We start from the raw sequence: 27,471 nt of genomic DNA, 5'->3' as shown, positions 1-27,471 counted from the left end.
TTCGGATCGAGCCCAAAACTTGGGTAACTTCATAATATGGTGGGTGTAGTCATTTGGTTAGTTTTGAGTGAAATCCAGTCTTTAGAAGTACAGAATACACCAACCACTCCAATTAGGAACGAACTGCCGTTGAACTTGAATAGTCCAATTTCTCACACCTGTTGATTTCGGATCAAGCCCCAAACTTGGGCAACATCATAATATGGTGGGAGGAGTCATTTGGTGAGTTTTGAGTGAAATCCAATCGCTAGAAGTATGGAATACACCAACCACTCCAATTAGGAACGAACTGCCGTTGAACTTGAATTGTCCAATGTCTCACACCAATTGATTTCGGATTGAGCCCAAAACTTGGGCAACATGGTAATATGGTGGGAGGAGTAATTTGGTGAGCTTTGAGTGAAGTCCAATCACTAGAAGTATGGAATACACCAACCACTCCAATTAGGAACGAACTGCCGTTGAACTTGAATTGTCCAATTTCTCACACCTATCGATTTCGGATCGAGCCCAAAAGTTGGGCAACATGATAATCTGGTGTTAGTAGTCAGTTGGTGAGTTTTGAGTGAAATCCAATCGCTAGATGTATGGAATACACCAACCACTCCAATTAGGAACGAACTGTCGTTCAATTTGAATTGTCCAATTTCTCACACCAATTGATTTCGGATCGAGCCCAAAACTTGGGCAACATGGTAATCTGGTGTTACGAGTCATTTGGTGAGCTTTGAGTGAAATCCAATCGCTAGAAGTATGGAATACACCAACCACTCCAATTAGGAACGAACTGCCATTGAACATGAATTGTCCAATTTCTCACACCTATTGATTTCCGATCGAGCCCCAAATTGGGCAACATCATAATATGGCGGGAGGAGTCATTTGGCGAGTTTTGATTGAAATCCAATCGCTAGAAGTAAGGAATACACAAACCATTCCAATTAGGAACGAATTGCCGTTGAACTTGAATTGTCCAATTTCTCACACCTATTGATTTCGGATCGAGCCCAAGACTTGGGTAACAGGATAATATGGTGGGAGGAGTAATTAGGTGAGTTTTGAGTGAAATCCAATCGCTAGAAGTATGGAATACACCAACCACTCCAATTAGGAACGAACTGCCGTTAAACTTGAATTGTCCAATTTCTCACACCAATTGATTTCGTATCGAGCCCAAAACTTGGGCAACATGGTAATATGGTGGGAGGAGTAATTTGGTGAGCTTTGAGTGAAATCCAATCACTAGAAGTATGGAATACACCAACCACTCCAAATAGGAACGAACTGCCATGGAACTTGAATGGTCCAATTTCTCGCACCTATTGATTTCGGATAGAGCCCCAAACATGGGCAACATCATAATATGGTGGGAGGAGTCATTTGGTGAGTTTTGAGTGAAATCCAATCGCTAGAACTATGGAATACACCAACCACTCCAATTAGGAACGAACTGCCGTTGAACTTGAATTGTCCAATTTCTCACACCTATTGATTTCGGATCGAGCCCAAAAGTTGGGCAACATGATAATCTGGTGTTAGGAGTCAGTTGGTGAGTTTTGAGTGAAATCCAATCGCTAGATGTATGGAATACACCAACCACTCCAATTTGGAACGAACTGCTGTTGAACTTGAATTGTCCAATTTCCCACACCTATTGATTTCGGATCGAGCCCAAATCTTGGGCAACATGATAATATCGTGGGAGGAGTAATTTGGTGAGTTTTGAGTGAAATCCAATCGCTAGATGTATGGAATACACCAACCACTCCAATTTGGAACGAACTGCTGTTGAACTTGAATTATCCAATTTCCCACACCTATTGATTTCGGATCGAGCCCAAATCTTGGGCAACATGATAATATCGTGGGAGGAGTAATTTGGTGAGTTTTGAGTGAAATCCAATCGCTAGAAGTATGGAATACACCAACCACTCCAATTAGGAACGAATTGCCGTTGAACTTGAATTGTCCAATTTATCACACCTATTGATTTCGGATCGACCCCCAAACTTGGGCAACATCATAATATGGCGGGAGGAGTCATTTGGTGAGTTTTGATTGAAATCCAATTGCTAGAAGTGTGGAATACACCAACCACTCCAATTAGGAACGAACTGCCGTTGTACTTGAATTGTCTAATTTCTCACACCTATTGATTTCGGATTGAGCACAAAACTTGGGCAACAAGATAATCTGGTGTTAGGAGTCAGTTGGTGAGTTTTGAGTGAAATCCAATTGCTAGATGTATGGAATACACCAACCACTCCAATTAGGAACGAATTGCCGTTGAACTTGAATTGTCCAATTTATCACACCTATTGATTTCGGATCCTCAAACACTTCTCTAGGGAATTTGAGGGAGAGAAGGGAAGGGAGCTCTAGAGAAGTGTTTGAGAGCTCCCCCCTTGGGGTGTGTTTACAAGCTTAGAGAACCTCCCTATTTATAGGCCTAAGGAAGTGAAAAATCTGAATTCAATATGGCTAATGCATACAACACTTGTTTTATAAAATCTGAAATGGTTGATGCACTTCACCAATAAATCCCACCAGCAGCCCTAGCTCATCTTCATGTCACCATGACCAAGCTTCCAACCAGCTCAATAGCTCATGCCTAGCTCACCATGACCAAGCTTCCAACCAGAAACAATAGCTCATCCTGAGGTCAGCATGACCAGCAACTTCAAGGGCTTACGAATTGGGCTTCCCTTAAGCAAATTAAGACTTTAAGCACTCCAACTTGAACTTCAGAATGTCTTCTTTCCAGCCATATATCATTTGGGCCAATCCAAGGTCGGAGGAGGAAGTTAAGGCCAAAACAAACTTCTAACTCATTTTGCGCGCCGATAAAATCCATCCTGAGCATGGCTCTGTGTTTGCTAGGTAATAGATTCCATATTTATCCAATGGGGCTGAATTTTGGATATGTTATAGTACACACCCATTGGAACAACTGGCATGAAGAATTCTGCCTCATCCGAGCTGTGTAGGTTGCTGAAAAAAAGTTTACAATATGACCAACGGAACTGGACTGGCAGGGGGCTGTAGCCAAAATGAGTTTGTCTTTTAAGCTCTTCATCCATTCATCCAAATTAGGCCTTAACATGCTTGAATTGCATGAATTATGCTCTCTTGCTCTATTTGCCTACAAAACACACAAAGGGAGGCAAATAACATAGAAATCTAGGAAACTAAGCAAAAGAAGTAAGTAAATTTGGGCATGTATATGTATGAAATTATGAGCATAACAACCATCCACTCCAATTTGGAACGAACTGTCGTTGAACTTGAATTGTCCAATTTCTCACACCTATTGATTTCGGATCGAGCCCCAAACTTGGGCAACATCATAATATGGTGGGAGGAGTCATTTGGTGAGTTGTGAGTGAAATCCAATCGCTAGAAGTATGGAATACACCAACCACTCCAATTAGGAACGAACTGCCGTTGAACTTGAATTGTCCAATTTCTCACACCTATTGATTTCAGATCGAGCCCAAAACTTGGGCAACAACATAATATGGTGGGAGTAGTCATTTGGTGAATTTTGAGTGAAATCCAATCGCTAGAAGTATGGAATACACCAACCACTCCAATTAGGAACGAACTGCCGTTGAACTTGAATTGTCCAATTTCTCACATCTATTGATTTCAGGTTGAGCCCAAAACTATGGCAACTTCATAATATGGTGGGAGGAGTCATTTGGTGAGTTTTGAGTGAAATCGAATCGCTAGAAGTATGGAATACAGCAACCACTCCAATTAGGAAGGAACTGCCTTTGAACTTGAATTGTCCAATTTCTCACACCTATTGATTTCGGAACGAGCCCAAAACTTGGGCAACATCATAATATGGTGGGAGGAGTCATTTGGTAAATTTTGAGTGAAATCCAATCGCTAGAAGTGTGGAATACACCAACGACTCCAATTAGGAACGAACTGCCGTTGAACTTGATTTGTCCAATTTGGAACACCTATTGATTTCGGATCGAGCCCAAAACATGGGCAACATCATAATATGGTGGGAGGAGTCATTTGGTGAGTTTTGAGTGAAATCCAATTGCTAGAAGTATGGAATACACCAACCACTCCAATTAGGAACGAACTGTCGTTGAACTTGAATTGTCCAATTTCTCACACCTATTGATTTCGGATCGAGCCGCAAACTTGGGCAACATCATAATATGGTGGGAGGAGTCATTTGGTGAGTTTTGGGTGAAATCCAATCGCCAGAAGTGTGGAATACAAAAACCACTCCAATTAGGAACGAACTGCCGTTGAACTTGAATTATCCAATTTCTAACACCTATTGATTTCGGATCGAGCCCAAAACTTGGGCAACATCATAATATGGTGGGAGGAGTCATTTGGTTAGTTTTGAGTGAAATCCAATCGCTAGAAGTATGGAATACACCAACCACTTCAATTAGGAACGAACTGCCGTTGAACTTGAATTGTCCAATTTCTCACATCTATTGATTTCGGGTTGAGCCCAAAACTATGGCAACTTCATAATATGGTGGGAGGAGTCATTTGGTGAGTTTTGAGTGAAATCGAATCGCTAGAAGTATGGAATACAGCAACCACTCCAATTAGGAAGGAACTGTCTTTAAACTTGAATTGTCCAATTTCTCACACCTATTGATTTTGGAACGAGCCCAAAACTTGGGCAACATCATAATATCGTGGGAGGAATCATTTGGGGAATTTTGAGTGAAATCCAATCGCTAGAAGTATGGAATACACCAACCACTCCAATTAGGAACTAACTGCCGTTGAACTTGAATTGTCCAATTTCTCACACCTATTGATTTCGGACCGAGCCCAAAACTTGGGCAACATCATAATATGGTGGGAGGAGTCATTTGGTGAGGTTTGACTGAAATCCAATCGCTAGAAGTATGGAATACACCAACCACTCCAATTAGGAACGAACTGTCGTTGAACTTGAATTGTCCAATTTCTCACACCTATTGATTTCGGATCGAGCCGCAAACTTGGGCAACATCATAATATGGTGGGAGGAGTCATTTGGTGAGTTTTGGGTGAAATCCAATCCCCAGAAGTGTGGAATACACCAACCACTCCAATTAGGAACGAACTGCCGTTGAACTTGAATTATCCAATTTCGCACACCTATTGATTTTGGATCGAGCCCAAAACTTGGGCAACATCATAATATGGTGGGAGGAGTCATTTGGTGAATTTTGAGTGAAATCCAATCGCTAGAAGTATGGAATACACCAACCACTCCAATTAGGAACGAACTGCCGTTGAACTTGAATTGACCAATTTCTCACACCTATTGATTTCGGATCGAGCCCAAAACTTGGGCAACATCATAATATGGTGGGAGGAGTCATTTGGTGAGTTTTGAGTGAAATCCAATCGCTAGAAGTATGGAATACACCAACCACTCCAATTAGGAACGAACTAACGTTGAACTTGAATTGTCCAATTTCTCACACCTATTGATTTCGAATCGAGCCCCAAACTTGGGCAACATCATAACATGGTGGGAGGTGTCATTTGGTGAGTTTTGAGTGAAATCCAATCGCTAAAAGTATGGAATACCACTCCAATTAGGAACGAACTGCCGTTGAACTTGAATTGTCCAATTTGGAAAACCTATTGATTTCGGATCGTACCCAAAACTTGGGAAACATCATAATATGGTGGGAGGAGTCATTTGGTGAGTTTTGAGTGAAATCCAATCGCTAGAAGTATGGAATACACCAACCACTCCAATTAGGAACGAACTGTCGTTGAACTTGAATTGTCCAATTTCTCACACCTATTGATTTCAGATCGAGCCCAAAACTTGGGCAACATCGTAATATGGTGGGAGGAGTCATTTGGTGAGTTTTGAGTGAAATCCAATCGCTAGAAGTATGGAATACAACAACTACTCCGATTTGGAACGAACTGTCGTTGAAATTGAATTGACCAATTTCTCACACCTATTGATTTCGGATCGAGCCCAAAACTTGGGCAACATCAAAATATGGTGGGAGGAGTCATTTGGTGAGTTTTGAGTGAAATCCAATCGCTAGAAGTATGGAATACACCAACCACTCCAATTAGGAACGAACTGCCGTTGAACTAGAATTGTCCAATTTCTCACACCTATTGATTTCGGATCGAGCCCAAAAGTTGGGCAACATCATAATATGGTGGGAGGAGTCATTTGGTGAGTTTTGAGTGAAATCCAATCGCTAGAAGTATGGAATACACCAACCACTCCAATTAGGAACGAACTGTCGTTGAACTTGAATTGTCCAATTTCTCACACCTATTGATTTCGGATCGAGCCCAAAGGTTGGGCAACATCGTAATATTGTGGGAGGAGTCATTTGGTGAGTTTTGAGTGAAATCCAATCGCTAGAAGTATGGAATACAACAACTGCTCCGATTAGGAACGAACTGTCGTTGAAATTGAATTGACCAATTTCTCACACCTATTGATTTCGGATCGAGCCCAAAACTTGGGCAACATCAAAATATGGTGGGAGGAGTCATTTGGTGAGTTTTGAGTGAAATCCAATCGCTAGAAGTATGGAATACACCAACCACTCCAATTAGGAACGAACTGCCGTTGAACTAGAATTGTCCAATTTCTCACACCTATTGATTTCGGATCGAGCCCAAAAGTTGGGCAACATCATAATATGGTGGGAGGAGTCATTTGGTGAGTTTTGAGTGAAATCCAATCGCTAGAAGTATGCAATACACCAACCACTCCAATTAGGAACGAACTAACGTTGAACTTGAATTGTCCAATTTCTCACACCTATTGATTTCGAATCGAGCCCCAAACTTGGGCAACATCATAACATGGTGGGAGGAGTCATTTGGTGAGTTTTGAGTGAAATCCAATCGCTAAAAGTATGGAATACCACTCCAATTAGGAACGAACTGCCGTTGAACTTGAATTGTCCAATTTGGAAAACCTATTGATTTCGGATCGTACCCAAAACTTGGGAAACATCATAATATGGTGGGAGGAGTCATTTGGTGAGTTTTGAGTGAAATCCAATCGCTAGAAGTATGGAATACACCAACCACTCCAATTAGGAACGAACTGTCGTTGAACTTGAATTGTCCAATTTCTCACACCTATTGATTTCAGATCGAGCCCAAAACTTGGGCAACATCGTAATATGGTGGGAGGAGTCATTTGGTGAGTTTTGAGTGAAATCCAATCGCTAGAAGTATGGAATACAACAACTACTCCGATTTGGAACGAACTGTCGTTGAAATTGAATTGACCAATTTCTCACACCTATTGATTTCGGATCGAGCCCAAAACTTGGGCAACATCAAAATATGGTGGGAGGAGTCATTTGGTGAGTTTTGAGTGAAATCCAATCGCTAGAAGTATGGAATACACCAACCACTCCAATTAGGAACGAACTGCCGTTGAACTAGAATTGTCCAATTTCTCACACCTATTGATTTCGGATCGAGCCCAAAAGTTGGGCAACATCATAATATGGTGGGAGGAGTCATTTGGTGAGTTTTGAGTGAAATCCAATCGCTAGAAGTATGGAATACACCAACCACTCCAATTAGGAACGAACTGTCGTTGAACTTGAATTGTCCAATTTCTCACACCTATTGATTTCGGATCGAGCCCAAAGGTTGGGCAACATCGTAATATGGTGGGAGGAGTCATTTGGTGAGTTTTGAGTGAAATCCAATCGCTAGAAGTATGGAATACAACAACTGCTCCGATTAGGAACGAACTGTCGTTGAAATTGAATTGACCAATTTCTCACACCTATTGATTTCGGATCGAGCCCAAAACTTGGGCAACATCAAAATATGGTGGGAGGAGTCATTTGGTGAGTTTTGAGTGAAATCCAATCGCTAGAAGTATGGAATACACCAACCACTCCAATTAGGAACGAACTGCCGTTGAACTTGAATTGTCCAATTTGGAACACCTATTGATTTCGGATCGAGCCCAAAACTTGGGCAACATCATAATATGGTGGGAGGAGTCTTTTGTTTAATTTTGATTGAAATCCAATCGCTTGAAGTATGGAATACACCAATGACTCCAATTAGGAACGAACTGCCGTTGAACTTGAATTGTCCAATTTGGAACACCTATTGATTTCGGATCGAGCCCAAAACTTGGGCAACATCATAATATGGTGGGAGGAGTCTTTTGTTTAATTTTGATTGAAATCCAATCGCTAGAAGTATGGAATACACCAACGACTCCAATTAGGAACGAACTGCCGTTGAACTTGAATTGTCCAATTTGGAACACCTATTGATTTCGGATCGAGCCCAAAAGTTGGGCAACATCATCATATGGTGGGAGGAGTCATTTGGTGAGTTTTGAGTGAAATCCAATCGCTAGAAGTATGGAATACACCAACCACTCCAATTAGGAACGAACTGTCGTTGAACTTGAATTGTCCAATTTCTCACACCTATTGATTTCGGATCGAGCCCAAAAGTTGGGCAACATCATCATATGGTGGGAGGAGTCATTTGGTGAGTTTTGAGTGAAATCCAATCGCTAGAAGTATGGAATACACCAACCACTCCAATTAGGAACGAACTGTCGTTGAACTTGAATTGTCCAATTTCTCACACCTATTGATTTCGGATCGAGCCCAAAGGTTGGGCAACATCGTAATATGGTGGGAGGAGTCATTTGGTGAGTTTTGAGTGAAATCCAATCGCTAGAAGTATGGAATATAACAACTGCTCCGATTAGGAACGAACTGTCGTTGAAATTGAATTGACCAATTTCTCACACCTATTGATTTCGGATCAAGCCCAAAACTTGGGCAACATCATAATATGGTGGGAGGAGTCATTTGGTGAGTTTTGAGTGAAATCCATTCGCTAGAAGTATGGAATACACCACCCACTCCAATTAGGAACGAACTGCCGTTGAACTTGAATTGTCCAATTTGGAACACCTGTTCATTTCGGATCAAGCCCAAAACTTGGGCAACATCATAATATGGTGGGAGGAGTCATTTGGTGAGTTTTGAGTGAAATCCAATCGCTAGAAGTATGGAATACACCAACCACTCCAATTAGGAACGAACTGACGTTGAACTTGAATTGTCCAATTTCTCACACCTATTGATTTCAGATCGAGCCCCAAACTTGGGCAACATCATAATATGGTGGGAGGAGTCATTTGGTGAGTTTTGAGTGAAATCCAATCGCTAGAAGTATGGAATACACCAACCACTCCAATTAGGAACGAACTGCCGTTGAACTTGAATTGTCCAATTTGGAACACCTATTGATTTCGGATCGAGCCCAAAACTTGGGCAACATCATAATATGGTGGGAGGAGTCTTTTGTTTAATTTTGATTGAAATCCAATCGCTTGAAGTATGGAATACACCAATGACTCCAATTAGGAACGAACTGCCGTTGAACTTGAATTGTCCAATTTGGAACACCTATTGATTTCGGATCGAGCCCAAAACTTGGGCAACATCATAATATGGTGGGAGGAGTCTTTTGTTTAATTTTGATTGAAATCCAATCGCTAGAAGTATGGAATACACCAACGACTCCAATTAGGAACGAACTGCCGTTGAACTTGAATTGTCCAATTTGGAACACCTATTGATTTCGGATCGAGCCCAAAACTTGGGCAACATCATAATATGGTGGGAGGAGTCTTTTGTTTAATTTTGATTGAAATCCAATCGCTAGAAGTATGGAATACACCAACGACTCCAATTAGGAACGAACTGCCGTTGAACTTGAATTGTCCAATTTGGAACACCTATTGAAGTCGGATCGAGCCCAAAACTTGGGCAACATCAAAATATGGTGGGAGAAATCATTTGGTGAGTTTTGAGTGAAATCCAATCGCTAGAAGTATGGAATACACCAACCACTCCAATTAGGAACGAACTGCCGTTGAACTTGAATTGTCCAATTTCTCACACCTATTGATTTCGGATCGAGCCCTAAACTTGGGCAACATCATAATATGGTGTGAGGAGTCATTTGGTGAGTTTTGAGTGAAATCCAATCGCTAGAAGTATGGCATACACCAACCACTCCAATTAGGAACGAACTGCAGTTGAACTTGAATTGTCCAATTTGGAACACCTATTGATTTCGGATCGATCCCCAAACTTGGGCAACGTCATAATATGGTCGGAGGAGTCATTTGGTGAGTCTTGAGTGAAATCCAATCGCTAGAAGTGTGGAATACCACTCCAATTAGGAACGAACTGCCGTTGAACTTGAATTGTCCAATTTGGAACACCTATTGATTTCGGATCGAGCCCAAAACTTGGGCAACATCATAATATGGTGGGAGGAGTCATTTGGGTAGTTTTGAGTGAAATCCAATCGCTAGAAGTATGGAATGCACCAACCACTCCAATTAGGAACGAACTGCCGTTGAACTTGAATTGTCCAATTTCTGACACCTATTGATTTCGGTTCGAGCCCCAAACTTGGGCAACATCATAATATGGTGGGAGGAGTCATTTGGTGAGTTTTGAGTGAAATCCAATCGCAAGAAGTATGGAATACACCAACCACTCCAATTAGGAACGAACTGCAGTTGAACTTGAATTGTCCAATTTGGAACACCTATTGATTTCGGATCGAGCCCTAAACTTGGGCAACATCATAATATGGTCGGAGGAGTCATTTGGTGAGTCTTGAGTGAAATCCAATCGCTAGAAGTGTGGAATACCACTCCAATTAGGAACGAACTGCCGTTGAACTTGAATTGTCCAATTTGGAACACCTATTGATTTCGGATCGAGCCCCAAACTTGGGCAACATCATAATATGGTGGGAGGAGTCATTTGGTGAGTTTTGAGTGAAATCCAATCGCTAGAAGTATGGAATACCACTCCAATTAGGAACGAACTGCCGTTGAACTTGAATTGTCCAATTTGGAACACCTATTGATTTCGGATCGAGCCCAAAACTTGGGCAACATCATAATATGGTGGGAGGAGTCATTTGGGGAGTTTTGAGTGAACACTACAACACAAAAACCGTTCTATGACGTCTGATTTGCGTCATGGAAGGCATTTAATGACGCGGATCAGGCGTCGTAACCTGCGTCGTCGAAAGGGGGGGTCATGGAAACTTTTTTCAAAACACGACGTCTGTTCCGCGTCATGGAATGGGGTTTCAATGACGCGGATCGTGTGTCGTCCTACTCTTTCCATGACGCGTCCTCGATGTCATGGATGAAGTTTTGATGACGTCAATTAAGCGTCATTAAGAATATGACGTTCTATTTGACGCCTTCTTTTAGGACTTTACATGACGCGGACTAGGCGTCATGGAACTTAACGACGCTGATGAGACGTCATTGAAATATTTTTCATGACACAGTTCAGACGTCATTGAAATTCTTTATTTATAAAAAAGACAGAGAGAGAGAATATTTTAGAAAGACAGAGAGAGAGAGCGCGCCTTCTGGAAGGGAATAGCGGGCAAACTAAAATTTCACCCAAAAAAAGAGCGCAACGTGAAAAAAAATTGGGGCCTCAAAACCAAATTTCATGACGCAGAATCTACGTCGTAAAACTACATTCTATGATGCGTATACTGCGTCCTCAAAACCAATTCCATGACGCATATACTGCGTCGTCAAATCGTTAAAGCTTTTATGGCGCTCAAGACGCGTCATCTTAAGGTTATTAAAAATATTTTTATAATATGTGCAAAAATAGCGGGCAAAATTAAAGAGGTAAAAAATAATTGCGTGGAACGAAAAAAAAAAGGTGGGAAATTTTCATAGATCTATGACGCATAGGAAACGTCATTGAAAAACACTTCCATGATGCAGCTAGCCAGCCATGGATACTTGATTCCATGACGCAACCCAAACGTCATAGACATTTATGACGCGCAATATGCGTCATTGATTTAACAAACGTTTCATGACGCAGATCCAACGTCATGTAAAGTGAAAAAAATCTATGACGCGTAAAACGCGTCATTGAATGCATATTCAATGGCGTGCATATCCGGATGTCATTGAAAGGATATCACAAACCAGCTTCAATGACGCATTTTAAAAGCACGTCATAGATAATTACAATTAATGACGTGTATTCCTGACACGTCATTAAAACCATGTCATCAAAAAGCCTTTTTGTTGTAGTGGAAATCCAATCGCTAGAAGTATGGAATGCACCAACCACTCCAATTAGGAACGAACTGCCGTTGAACTTGAATTGTCCAATTTCTCACACCTATTGATTTCGGTTCGAGCCCAAAACTTGGGCAACATCATAATATGGTGGGAGGAGTCATTTGGTGAGTTTTGGGTGAAATCCAATCGCTAGACGTATGGAATACAACAACCACTCCAATTAGGAACGAACTGCCGTTGAACTTGAATTGTCCAATTTCTCACACCTATTGATTTCGGATCGAGCCCAAAACTTGGGCAAAATCATAATATGGTGGGAGGAGTCATTTGGTTAGTTTTGAGTGAAATCCAATAGCTAGAAGTATGGAATACACCAACCACTCCAAATAGGAACGAACTGCCGTTGAACTTGAATTGTCCAATTTCTCACACCTATTGATTTCGGATCGAGCCCAAAACTTGGGCAACATCATAATATGGTGGGAGGAGTCATTTGGTTAGTTTTGAGTGAAATCCCATCGCTAGAAGTATGGAATACACCAACTACTCCAATTAGGAACGAAATGTCGTTGAACTTGAATTATCCAAATTGGAACACCTATTGATTTCGGCTCGAACCCAAAACTTGGGCAACATCATAATATGGTGGGAGGAGTCATTTGGTGAGTTTGGAGTGAAATACAATCACTAGAAGTATGGAATACACCAACCCCTCCAATTTGGAACGAACTGCCGTTGAACTTGAATTATCCAATTTCGAACACCTATTGATTTCGGATCGAGCCCAAAACTTGGGCAACATCATAATATGGTGGGAGGAGTCCTTTGGTGAGTTTTGAGTGAAATCCAATAGCTAGAAGTATGGAATACACCAACCACTCCAATTAGGAACGAACTGCCGTTGAACTTGAATTGTCCAATTTGGAACACCTATTGATTTCCGATCGAGCCGAAAACTTGGGCAACATCATAATATGGTCGGAGGAGTCATTTGGTGAGTTTTGAGTGAAATCCAATCGCTAGAAGTATGGAATACACCAACCACTCCAATTAGGAACGAACTGCCGTTGAACTTGAATTGTCCAATTTCTCACACCTATTGATTTCGACTCGAGCCCCAAACTTGGGCAACATCATAATATGGTGGAAGGAGTCATTTGGTGAGTTTTGAGTGAAATCCAATCGCTAGAAGTATGGAATACACCAACCACTCCAATTAGGAACGAACTTCCGTTGAACTTGAATTGTCTAATTTCACATACCTATAGATTTCGGATCGAGCCCAAAACTTGGGCAACATCATAATATGGTGGGAGGAGTCCTTTGGTGAATTTTGAGTGAAATCCAATAACTAGAAGTATGGAATACACCAACCACTCCAATTAGGAACGAACTGCCGTTGAACATGAATTGTCCAATTTGGAACACCTATTGATTTCGGATCGAGCCCAAAACTTGGGCAACATCATAATATGGTGGGAGGAGTCATTTGGTGAGTTTTGAGTGAAATCCAATCGCTAGAAGTAAGGAATACACCAACCACTCCAATTAGGAACGAACTACCGTTGAACTTGAATTGTCCAATTTCGAACACCTATTGATTTCGGATCAAGCCCAAAACTTGGGCAACATCATAATATGGTGGGAGGAGTCCTTTGGTGAGTTTTGAGTGAAATGCAATCGCTAGAAGTGTGGAATATACCAACCACTCCAATTAGGAACGAACTGCTGTTGAACTTGAATTGTCCAATTTCTCACACCTATTGATTTCGGATCGAACCCTAAACTTAGGCAACATCATAATATGGTGGGAGGAGTCATTTGGTGAGTTTTGAGTGAAATCCAATCACTAGAAGTGTGGAATACACCAACCACTCCAATTAGGAACAAACTGCCGTTGAACTTGAATTGTCCAATTTCTCAAACCGATTGATTTCGGATCGAGCCCCAAACTTGGGCAACATCATCATATGGTGGGAGGAGTCATTTGGTGAGTTTTGAGTGAAATCCAATCGCTAGAAGTATGGAATACACCAACCACTCCAATTAGGAACAAACTGCCGTTGAACTTGAATTGTCGAATTTCGCACACCTATTGATTCCGGATCGAGCCCAAAACTTGGGCAACATCATAATATGGTGGGAGGAGTCATTTGGTGAGTTTTTAGTGAAATCCAATGTTTAGAAGTATGGAATACACCAACCACTCCAATTAGGAACGAACTGCTGTTGAACTTGAATTGTCCAATTTCTCACACCTATTGATTTCGGATCGAACCCTAAACTTGGGCAACATCATAATATGGTGGGAGGAGTCATTTGGTGAGTTTTGAGTGAAATCCAATCGCTAGAAGTAGGGAATACACCAACCACTCCAATTAGGAACGAACTGCCGTTGAACTTGAATTGTCCGATTTGGAACACCTATTGATTTCGGACTGAGCCCCAAACTTGGGCAACATCATAATATGGTGGGAGGAGTCATTTGGTGAGTTTTGAGTGAAATCCAATTGCTAGAAGTAGGGAATACACCAACCACTCCAATTAGGAACGAACTGCCGTTGAACTTGAATTTTCCAATTTGGAACACCTATTGATTTTGGATCGAGCCCAAAACTTGGGCAACATCATAATATGGTGGGAGGAGTCATTTGGTGAGTTTTGAGTGAAATCCATTCGCTAGAGGTATGGAATACACCAACCACTCCAATTAGGAACGAACTGCCGTTGAACTTGAATTGTCCAATTGCTCAAACCTATTGATTTCGGATCGAGACCCAAACTTGGGCAACATCATAATATGGTGGGAGGAGTCATTTGGTGAGTTTTGAGTGAAATCGAATCTCTAGAAGTATGGAATACACCAACCACTCCAATTAGGAACAAACTGCCGTTGAACTTGAATTGTCCAATTTCTCACACCTATTGATTACGGATCGAGCCCCAAACTTGGGCAACATCATAATATGGTGGGAGGAGTCCTTTGGTGAATTTTGAGTGAAATCCAATCACTAGAAGTATGGAATACACCAACCACTCCAATTACGAACGAACTGCCGTTGAACATGAATTGTCCAATTAGGAACGAACTGCCGGTGAACTTGAATTGTCCAATTTCTCACACCTATTGATTTCGGATCGAGCCCAAAACTTGGGCAACATCACAATATGGTGGGAGGAGTCATTTGGTGAGTTTTGAGTGAAATCCAATCGCTAGAAGTATGGAATACACCAACCACTCCAAGTAGGAACGAACTGCTGTCGAACTTGAATTGTCCAATTTCTCACACCTATCGATTTCGGATCGAGCCCAAAACTTGGGCAACATCATAATATGGTGGAGGAGTCATTTGGTGAGTTTCGAGTGAAATCCAATCGCTAGAAGTATGGAATACACCAACGACTCCAATTAGGAACGAACTGTCGTTGAACTTGAATTGTCCAATTTGGAACATCTATTGATTTCGGATCGAGCCCAAAACTTGGGCAACATCATAATATGGTGGGAGGAGTCATTTGGTGGGTTTTGAGAGAAATCCAATCGCTAGAAGTATGAAATACACCAACCACTCCAATTTGGAACGAACTGCCGTTGAACTTGAATTGTCCAATTTCTCAAACCCATTGATTTCTGATCAAGCCCCAAACTTGGGCAACATCATAATATGATGGCAGGAGTCATTTGGTGAGTTTTGAGTGAAATCCAATCGCTAGAAGTATGGAATACACCAACCACTCCAATTAGGAACAAACTGCCGTTGAACTTGAATTGTCCAATTTCTCACACCTATTGATTCCGGATCGAGCCCAAAACTTGGGCAACATCATAATATGGTGGGAGGAGTCATTTGGTGAGTTTTGAGTGAAATCCAATCTTTAGAAGTATGGAATACACCAACCACTCCAATTAGGAACAAACTGCCGTTGAACATGAATTGTCCAATTTGGAACACCTATTTATTTCGGATCGAGCCCAAAACTTGGGCAACATCATAATATGGTGGGACGAGTCATTTGGTGAGTTTTGAGTGAAATCCAATCGCTAGAGGTATGGAATACACCAACCACTCCAATTAGGAACGAACTGCCGTTGAACTTGAATTGTCCAATTTCCCAAACCTATTGATTTCGGATCGAGCCCCAAACTTGGGCAACATCATAATATGGTGGGAGGAGTCATTTGGTGAGTCTTGAGTGAAATCCAATCGCTAGAAGTGTGGAATACACCAACCACTCCAATTAGGAACGAACTTCCGTTTAGTTTTGAGTGAAATCCAATCGCTAGAAGTATGGAATACAACAACGACTCCAATTAGGAACGAACTGCCGTTGAACTTGAATTGTCCAATTTGGAACATCTATTGATTTCGGATCGAGCCCAAAACTTGGGCAACATCATAATATGGTGGGAGGAGTCATTTGGTGAGTTTTGAGTGAAATCCAATCGGTAGAAGTATGGAATACACCAACCACTCAAATTACGAACAAACTGCCGTTCAACTTGAATTGTCCAATTTCTCACACCTATTGATTCCGGATCGAGCCGAAAACTTGGGCAACAACATAATATGGTGGTAGGAGTCATTTGGTGAGTTTTGAGTGAAATCCAATCTTTAGAAGTATGGAATACACCAATCACTCCAATTAGGAATGAACTGCCGTTGAACTTGAATTGTCCAATTTCTCACACCTATTGATTTCGGATCGAGCTCAAAACTTGGGCAACATCATAATATGGTGGGCGGAGTCATTTGGTGAGTTTTTAGTGAAATCCAATCGCTAGAAGTATGGAATACACCAACCACTCCAATTAGGAACGAACTGCCGTTGAACTTGAATTTTCCAATTTCTCAAACCTATTGATTTCGTATCGAGCCCCAAACTTGGGCAACATCATAATATGGTGGGAGGAGTCATTTGGTGAGTTTTGAGTGAAATCCAATCTTTAGAAGTATGGAATACACAACCACTCCAATTAGGAACGAACTGCCGTTGAACTTGAATTGTCCAATTTCTCACACCTATTGATTTCGGATCGAGCCCAAAACTTGGGCAACATCATAATATGGTGGGAGGAGTCATTTGGTGAGTTTTGAGTGAAATCCAATCGCTAGAGGTATGGAATACACCAACCACTCCAATTAGGAACGAACTGTCGTTGAACTTGACTTGTCCAATTTCTCAAACCTATTGATTTCGGATCGAGACCCAAACTTGGGCAACATCATAATATGGTGGGAGGAGTCATTTGGTGAGTTTTGAGTGAAATCCAATCGCTAGAAGTGTGGAATACACCAACCACTCCAATTAGGAACGAACTGCCGTTCAACTTGAATCGTCCAATTTGGAACACCTATTGATTTCGGATCGAGCCCAAAACTTGGGCAACATCATAATATGGTGGGAGAAGTCATTTGGTGAGTTTTGAGTGAAATGCAATCGCTAGAAGTGTGGAATACACCATCCACTCAAATTTGGAACGAACTGCCGTTGAACTTGAATTGTCCAATTTCTCACACCTATTGATTTCGGATCGAGCCCTAAACTTGGGCAACATCATAATATGGTGGGAGGAGTCATTTGGTTAGTTTCGAGTGAAATCAAATCGCTAGAAGTACGGAATACACCAACCACTCCAATTAGGAACGAACTGCCGTTGAACTTGAATTGTCCAATTTGGAACACCTATTGATTTCGGATCGAGGCCAAAACTTGGGCAACAACATAATATGGTGGGAGGAGTCATTTGGTGAGTTTTGAGTGAAATCCAATCGCTAGAGGTATGGAATACACCAACCACTCCAATTAGGAACGAACTGCCGTTGAACTTGAATTGTCCAATTTCCCAAACCTATTGATTTCGGATCGAGCCCCAAACTTGGGCAACATCATAATATGGTGGGAGGAGTCATCTGGTGAGTCTTGAGTGAAATCCAATCGCTAGAAGTGTGGAATACACCAACCACTCCAATTAGGAACGAACTTCCGTTTAGTTTTGAGTGAAATCCAATCGCTAGAAGTATGGAATACACCAACCACTCCAATTACGAACAAACTGCCGTTGAACTTGAATTGTCCAATTTCTCACACCTATTGATTCCGGATCGAGCCGAAAACTTGGGCAACATCATAATATGGTGGTAGGAGTCATTTGGTGAGTTTTGAGTGAAATCCAATCTTTAGAAGTATGGAATACACCAACCACTCCAATTAGGAACGAACTGCCGTTGAACTTGAATTGTCCAATTTCTCACACCTATTGATTTCGGATCGAGCTCAAAACTTGGGCAACATCATAATATGGTGGGCGGAGTCATTTGGTGAGTTTTTAGTGAAATCCAATCGCTAGAAGTATGGAATACACCAACCACTCCAATTAGGAACGAACTGCCGTTGAACTTGAATTGTGCAATTGCTCAAACCTATTGATTTCGGATCGAGACCAAAACTTGGGCAACATCATAATATGGTGGGAGGAGTCATTTGGTGAGTTTTGAGTGAAATCCAATCGCTCGAAGTATGGAATACACCAACCACTCCAATTAGGAACGAACTGCCGTTGAACTTGAATTGTGCAATTTCTCAAACCTATTGATTTCGGATCGAGACCCAAACTTGGGCAACATCATAATATGGTGGGAGGAGTCATTTGGTGAGTTTTGAGTGAAATCCAATCGCTAGAAGTGTGGAATACACCAACCACTCCAATTAGGAACGAACTGCCGTTGAACTTGAATCGTCCAATTTGGAACACCTATTGATTTCGGATCGAGCCCAAAACTTGGGCAACATCATAATATGGTGGGAGAAGTCATTTGGTGAGTTTTGAGTGAAATGCAATCGCTAGAAGTGTGGAATACCCCATCCACTCAAATTTGGAACGAACTGCCGTTGAACTTGAATTGTCCAATTTCTCACACCTATTGATTTCGGACCAAGCCCAAAACTTGGGCAACACCATAATATGGTGGGAGGAGTCATTTGCTGAGTTTTGAGTGAAATCCAATCGCTAGAAGTACGGAATACACCAACCACTCCAATTAGGAACGAACTGCCGTTGAACTTGAATTGTCCAATTTCTCACACCTATTGATCTCGGATCGAGCCCTAAACTTGGGCAACATCATAATATGGTGGGAGGAGTCATTTGGTTAGTTTCGAGTGAAATCAAATCGCTAGAAGTACGGAATACACCAACCACTCCAATTAGGAACGAACTGCCGTTGAACTTGAATTGTCCAATTTCTCACACCTATTGATTTCGGATCGAGCCCAAAACTTGGGCAACAGCATAATATGGGGGGAGGAGTCATTTGGTGAGTTTTGAGTGAAATCCAATCGCTAGAACTATGGAATACACCAACCACTCCAATTAGGAACGAACTGCCGTTGAACTTGAATTGTCCAGTTTCTCAAACGGATTGATTTCGGATCGAGCCCCAAACTTGGGCAAAATCATAATATGGGGGGAGGAGTCATTTGGTGAGTTTTGAGTGAAATCCAATCGCTAGAAGTATGGAATACACCAACCACTTCAATTAGGAACGAACTGCCGTTGAACTTGAATTGTCCAATTTCTCACACCTATTGATTTCGGATCGAGCCCAAAACTTGGGAAACATCATAATATGGTGGGAGGAGTCATTTGGTGAGTTTTGAGTGAAATCCAATCGCTAGAAGTATGGAATACACCAACCACTCCAATTTGGAACAAACTGCCGTCGAACTCGAATTGTCCAATTTGGAACACGTATTGATTTCGAATCGATCCCAAAACTTGGGCAACATCATAATATGGTGGGAGGAGTCATTTGGTGAATTTTGAGAGAAATCCAATCGCTAGAAGTATAGAATACACCAACCACTCCAATTAGGAACGAACTGCCGTTGAACTTGAATTGTCCAATTAGGAACACCTATTGATTTCGGATCGATCCCAGAACTTGGGCAACAGCATAATATGGTGGGAGGAGTCATTTCGTGAGTTTTGAGTGAAATCCAATCGCTAGAAGTACGGAATACACCAACCACTCCAATAAGGAACGAACTGCCGTTGAACTTGAATTTCCAATATCTCACACCTATTGATTTCGGACCAAGCCCAAAACTTGGGCAACATCATAATATGGTGGGAGGAGTCATTTGGTGAGTTTTGAGTGAAATCCAATCGCTAGAAGTACGGAATACACCAACCACTCCAATTAGGAACGAACTGCCGTTGAACTTGAATTGTCCAATTTCTCACACCTATTGATTTCGGATCGAGCCCTAAACTTGGGCAACATCATAATATGGTGGGAGGAGTCATTTGGTTAGTTTCGAGTGAAATCCAATCGCTAGAAGTATGGAATACACCAACCACTCCAATTAGGAACGAACTGCCGTTGAACTTGAATTGTCCAATTTCTCACACCTATTGATTTCGGACAGAGCCCCAAACTTGGGAAACATCATAATATGGTGGGAGGAGTCATTTGGTGAGTTTTGAGTGAAATCCAATCGCTAGAAGTATGGAATACACCAACCACTCCAATTAGGAACGAACTGCCGTTGAACTTGAATTGTCCAATTTCTCACACCTATTGATTACGGATCGAGCCCAAAACTTGGGTAACATCATAATATGGTGGGAGGAGTCATTTTGTGAGTATTGAGTGAAATCCAATCGCTAGAAGTATGGAATACACCAACCAGTTCAATTAGGAACGAATTGCCGTTGAACTTGAATCGTCCAATTTGGAACACCTATTGATTTCGGACCGAGCCCCAAACTTGGGCAACATCGTAATATGGTGGGAGGAGTCTTTTGGTTAGTTTTGAGTGAAATCCAATCGCTAGAAGTATGGAATACACCAACCACTCCAGTTAGGAAGGAACTGCCGTTGAACTTGAATTGTCAAATTTGGAACACCTATTGATTTCGGATCGAGCCCAAAACTTGGGCAAGAACATAATATGGTGGGAGGAGTCATTTCGTGAGTTTATAGTGAAATCCAATCGCTAGAAGTATGGAATACACCAACCACTCCAATTAGGAACAAACTGCCATTGAACTTGAATTGTCCAATTTGGAACACCTATTGATTTCGGATCGAGCCCAAAACTTGGGCAACATCATCATATGGTGGGAGGAGTCATTTGGTTAGTTTTGAGTGAAATCCAATCGCTAGAAGTATGGAATACACCAACCAATCCAATTAGGAACGAACTGCCGTTCAACTTGAATTGTCCAATTTCTCACACCTATTGATTTCGGATCGAGCCCCAAACTTGGGCAACATCATAATATGGTGGGAAGAGTCATTTGGGGAGTTTTGAGTGAAATCCAATCGCTAGAAGTATGGAATTCACCAACCACTCCAGTTAGGAACGAGCTGCCGTTGAACTTGAATTGTCCAATTTGGAACACATATTGATTTCGGATCGAGCCCAAAACTTGGGCAACATCATAATATGGTGGGAGGAGTCATTTGGTGAGTTTTGAGTGAAATCCAATCGCTAGAAGTATGGAATACACCAACCACTTCAATTAGGAACGAATTGCCGTTGAACTTGAATCGTCCAATTTAGAACACCTATTGATTTCGTACCGAGCCCCAAACTTGGGCAGCATCATAATATGGTGGGAGGAGTCTTTTGGTTAGTTTTGAGTGAAATCCAATCGCTAGAAGTATGGAATACACCAAGGACTCCAATTAGGAACGAACTGCCGTTGAACTTGAATTGTCCAATTTAGAACACCTATTGATATCGGATCGAGCCCAAAACTTGGACAACATCATAATATGGTGGGAGGAGTCATTTGGTGAGTTTTGAGAGAAATCCAATCGCTAGAAGTGTGGAATACACCAACCACTCCAGTTAGGAAGGAACTGCCGTTGAACTCGAATTGTCCAATTTGGAACACCTATTGATTTCGGATTGATTCCAAAACTTGGGCAACATCATAGTATGGTGGGAGGAGTCATTTGGTTAGTTTTGAGTGAAATCCAATCGCTAGAAGAATGGAATACACCAACCACTCCAATTAGGAACGAGCTGCCGTTGAACTTGAATTGACCAATTTCTCACACCTATTGATTTCGGGTCGACCCCAAACTTGGGCAGCATCATAATATGGTGGGAGGAGTCATTTGGTGAGTTTTTAGTGAAATCCAATCGCTAGAAGTATGGAATACACCAACCACTCCAATTAGGAAAGATCTGCCGTTGAACTTGAATCGTCCAATTTGGAACACCTTTTGATTTCGGATCGAGTCCAAAACATGGGCAACATCATAATATGGTGGGAGGAGTCATTTGGTGAGTTTTGAGTGAAATCCAATGGCTAGAAGTATGGAATACACCAACCACTCCAATTAGGAACGAACTGCCGTTGAACTTGAATCGTCCAATTTGGAACACCTTTTGATTTCGGATCGAGTCCAAAACATGGGCAACATCATAATATGGTGGGAGGAGTCATTTGGTGAGTTTTGAGTGAAATCCAATCGCTAGCAGTATGGAATACACCAACCACTCCAATTAGGAACGAACTGCCGTTGAGCTTGAATTGTCCAATTTGGAACACCTATTGATATCGGATCGAGCCCAAAACTTGGGAAACATCGTAATATGGTGGGAGGAGCCATTTCGTGAGTTTTGAGTGAAATCCAATCGCTAGAAGTATGGAATACACCAACCACTCCAATTAGGAACGAACTGCCGTTGAACTTGAATTGTCCAATTTATCACACCTATTGATTTCGGATCGAGCCCAAAACTTGGGCAACATCATAATATTGTGGGAGGAGTCATTTGGTGAGTTTTGAGTGAAATCCAATCGCTAGAAGTATGGAATACACCAACCACTCCAATTAGGAACGAACTGCCGTTGAACTTGAATTGTCCAATTTCTCACACCTATTGATTTCGGATCGAGGCCAAAACTTGGGCAACATCATAATACGGCGGGAGGAGTCATTTGGTGAGTTTTGAGTGAAATCCAATCGCTAGAAGTGTGGAATACACCAACCACTCCAATTAGGAACGAACTGCCGTTGAACTTGAATTGTCCAATTTGGAACACCTATTGATTTTGGATCGAGCCCAAAACTTGGGCAATATCATAATATCGTGGGAGGAGTCATTTGGTGAGTTTTGAGTGAAATCCAATCGCTAGAAGTATGGAAGACACCAACCACTCCAATTAGGAACGAACTGCCGTTGAACTTGAATTGTCCAATTTCTCACGCCTATTGATTTCGGATCGAGCCCCAAACTTGGGCAACATCATAATATGGTGGGAGGAGTCATTTGGTATGTTTTGAGTGAAATCCAATCCCTAGAAGTATGGAATACACCAACCACTGCAATTTGGAACGAACTGCCGTTGAACTTGAATTGTCCAATTTCTCACACCTATTGATTTCGGATCGAGCCCAAAACTTGGGCAACATCATAATATGGGGGGAGGAGTCATTTGGTGAGTTTTGAGTGAAATCCAATCGCTAGAAGTATGGAATACACCAACCACTCCAATTAGGAACGAACTGCCGTTGAACTTGAATTGTCCAATTTGGAACACCTATTGATTTCAGATCGAGCCCAAAACTTGGGCAACATCATAATTTGGTGGGAGGAAACATTTGGTGAGTTTTGAGCGAAATCCGATCGCTAGAAGTATGGAATACACCAACCACTCCAATTAGGAACGAACTGCCATTGAACTTGAATTGTCCAATTTGGAACACCTATTGATTTCAGATCGAGCCCAAAACTTGGGCAACAACATAATATAGTGGGAGGAGTCATTTGGTGAGTTTTGAGTGAAATCCAATCGCTAGAAGTATGGAATACACCAACCACTCCAATTAGGAACGAACTGCCGTTGAACTTGCATTGTCCAATTTGGAACACCTATTGATTTCGGATCAAGCCCAAAACTTGGGCAACATCATAATATGGTGGGAGGAGCCATTTGGTTAGTTTTGAGTGAAATCCAATCGGTAGAAGTATGGAATACACCAACCACTCCAATTAGAAACCAACTGCCGATGAACTTGAATTGTCCAATTTCTCACACCTATTGAGTTCGGATCGAGCCCCAAACTTGTGCAACATCATAATATGGTGGGAGGAGTCATTTGGTGAGTTTGGAGTGAAATCCAATCGCTAGAAGTATGGAATACACCAACCACTCCAATTAGGAACGAACTGCCGTTGAACTTGAATTGTCCAATTTCTCACACCTATTGATTTCCGATCGAGCCTCAAACTTGGGCAACATCATAATATGGTGGGAGGAGTCATTTGGTGAGTTTTGAGTGAAATCCAATCGCTAGAAGTATGGAATACACCAACCACTCCAATTAGGAACGAACTGCCGTTGAACTTGAGTTGTCCTATTTCTCACACCTATTGATTTCGGATCGAGCCCAAAACATGGGCAACATCATAATATGGTGGGAGGAGTCATTTGGTGAGTTTTGAGTGAAATCCAATCGCTAGAAGTATGGAATACACCGACCACTCCAATTTGGAACGAACTGCCGTTGAACTGGAATTGTCCAATTTGGAACACCTATTAATTTCGGATCGAGCCAAAACTTGGGCAACATCATAATTTGGTGGGAGGAGTCATTTGGTGAGTTTTGAGCGAAATCCAATCGCTAGAAGTATGGAATACCCCAACCACTCCAATTAGGAACGAACTGCCATTGAACTTGAATTGTCCAATTTGGAACACCTATTGATTTCGGATCGATCCCAAAACTTGGGCAACATCGTAATTTGGTGGGAGGAGTCATTTGGTGAGTTTTGAGTGAAATCCAATCGCTAGAAGTATGGAATACACCAACCACTTCAATTAGAAACGAACTGCCGTTGAACTTGAATTGTCCAATTTCTCACACCTATTGAATTCGGATCGAGGCCCAAACTTGGGCAACATCATAATATGGTGGGAAGAGTCATTTGGTGAGTTTTGAGTGAAATCCATTTGCTAGAAGTATGGAATACACCAACCGCTCGAATTAGGAACGAACTGCCTTTGAACTTGAATTGTCCAATTTCTCACACCTATTGATTTCGGATCGATCCCCAAACTTGGGCAACATCATAATATGGTGGGAGGAGTCATTTGGTGAGTTTTGAGTGAAATCGAATCACTAGAAGTATGGAATACGCCAACCACTCCAATTAGGAACGAACTGCCGTGGAACTTGAATTGTCCAATTTCGAACACCTATTGATTTCGGATCAAAGCCAAAACTTGGGCAACATCATAATATGGTGGGAGGAGTCATTTGGTGAGTTTTGAGTGAAATCCAATTCCAAGAAGTATGAAAGACACCAACCACTCGAATTAGGAAAGAACTGCCGTTGAACTTGAATTGTCCAATTTCTCACACCGATTGATTTCGGATTGAGCCCCAAACTTGGGCAACATCATAATATGGTGGGAAGAGTCATTTGGTGAGTTTTGTGTGAAATCCAAACGCTAGAAGTATGGAATACACCAACCACTCCAATTAGGAACGAACTGCCGTTGAACTTGAATTGTCCAATTTGGAACACCTATTGATTTCGGATCGAGCCCAAAACATGGGCAACATCATAATATGGTGGGAGGAGTCATTTGGTGAGTTTTGAGTGAAACCCAATCGCTAGAAGTATGGAAGACACCAACCACTCCAATGAGGAACGAACTGCCGTTGAACTTGAATTGTCAAATTTCGAACACCAATTGATTTCGGATCGAGGCCAAAACTTGGGCAACATCATAATATGGTGGGAGGAGTCATTTGGTGAGTTTTGAGTGAAATCCAATCGCTTGAAGTACGGAATACACCAACCACTCCAATTAGGAACGAACTGCCGTTGAACGTGAATTGTCCAATTTCGCACACCAATTGATTTCGGATCGAGCCCAAAACTTGGGCAACATCGTAATATGGTGGGAGGAGTCATTTCGGGAGTTTTGAGTGAAATCCAATCGCTAGAAGTATGGAATACACCAACCACTCCAATTAGGAACGAACTGACGTTGAACTTGAATTGTCCAATTTCGAACACCAATTGATTTCGGATCGAGCCCAAAACTTGGGCAATATCGTAATATGGTGGGAGGAGTCATTTGGTGAGTTTTGAGTGAAATCCAATCGCTAGAAGTACGGAATACACCAACCACTCCAATTAGGAACGACCTGCCATTGAACTTGAATTGTCCAATTTCTAACACCTATTGATTTCGGATCGAGCCCCAAACTTGGGCAACATCAAAATATGGTGGGAGGAGTCATTTGGTGAGTTTTGAGTGAAATCCATTCGCTAGAAGTATGGAATACACTAACCACTCCAATTAGGAACGAACTGCCGTTGAACTTGAATTGTCCAATTTCTCACACCTTTTGATTTCGGATCGAGCCCAAAACTTGGTCAACATCATAATATGGTGGGAGGAGTCATTTGGTGAGTTTTGAGTGAAATCCAATCGCTAGAAGTATGGAATACACCAACCACTCCAATTAGGAACAAACTGCCGTTGAACTTGAATTGTCCAATTTCTCACACCTATTGATTTCGGATCGAGCCCAAAACTTGGGCAACATCATAATACCGTGGGAGGATTCATTTGGTGAGTTTTGAGTAAAATCCAATTGCTAGAAGTGTGGAATACACCAACCACTCCAATTTGGAACAAACTGCCTTTGAACTTGAATTCTCCAATTTCTCACACCTATTGATTTCGGATCGAGCCCAAAACTTGGGCAACATCATAATATGGTGGGAGGAGTCATTTGGTGAGTTTTGAGTGAAATCCAATCGCTAGAAGTATGGAATACAACAACTACTCCAATTAGGAATGAACTGTCGTTGAAATTGAATTGACCAATTTCTGACACCTATTGATTTCGGATCGAGCCCCAAACTTGGGCAACATCATAATATGGTGGGAGGAGTCAGTTGGTGAGTTTTGAGTGAAATCCAATCGCTAGAAGTATGAAATACACCAACCACACCAATTAGGAACGAACTTCCGTTGAACTTGAGTTGTCAAATTTCTCACACCAATTGATTTCGGATCGAGCCCAAAACTTGGGCAACAACATAATATGGTGGGAGGAGTCATTTGGAGAGTTTTGAGTGAAATCCAATCGCTAGAAGTATGGAATACACCAACCACTCCAATTAGGAACGAACTGCCGTTGAACTTGAATTGTCCAATTTCTCACACCTATTGATTTCTGATTGAGCCCAAAACTTGGGCAACATGACAATGTGGTGGGAGGAGTGAGTTGGTGAGTTTTGAGAGAAATCCAATCGCTAGAAGTATGGAATACACCAACCACTCCAATTAGGAACGAACT

Source organism: Prunus avium, chromosome 1 (assembly GCF_965620075.1).
Source record: "Prunus avium chromosome 1, drPruAviu1.hap1.1, whole genome shotgun sequence".
Classification (NCBI taxonomy): Eukaryota; Viridiplantae; Streptophyta; class Magnoliopsida; order Rosales; family Rosaceae; genus Prunus; species Prunus avium.
Note: the sequence above shows the minus strand (reverse complement) of the source record.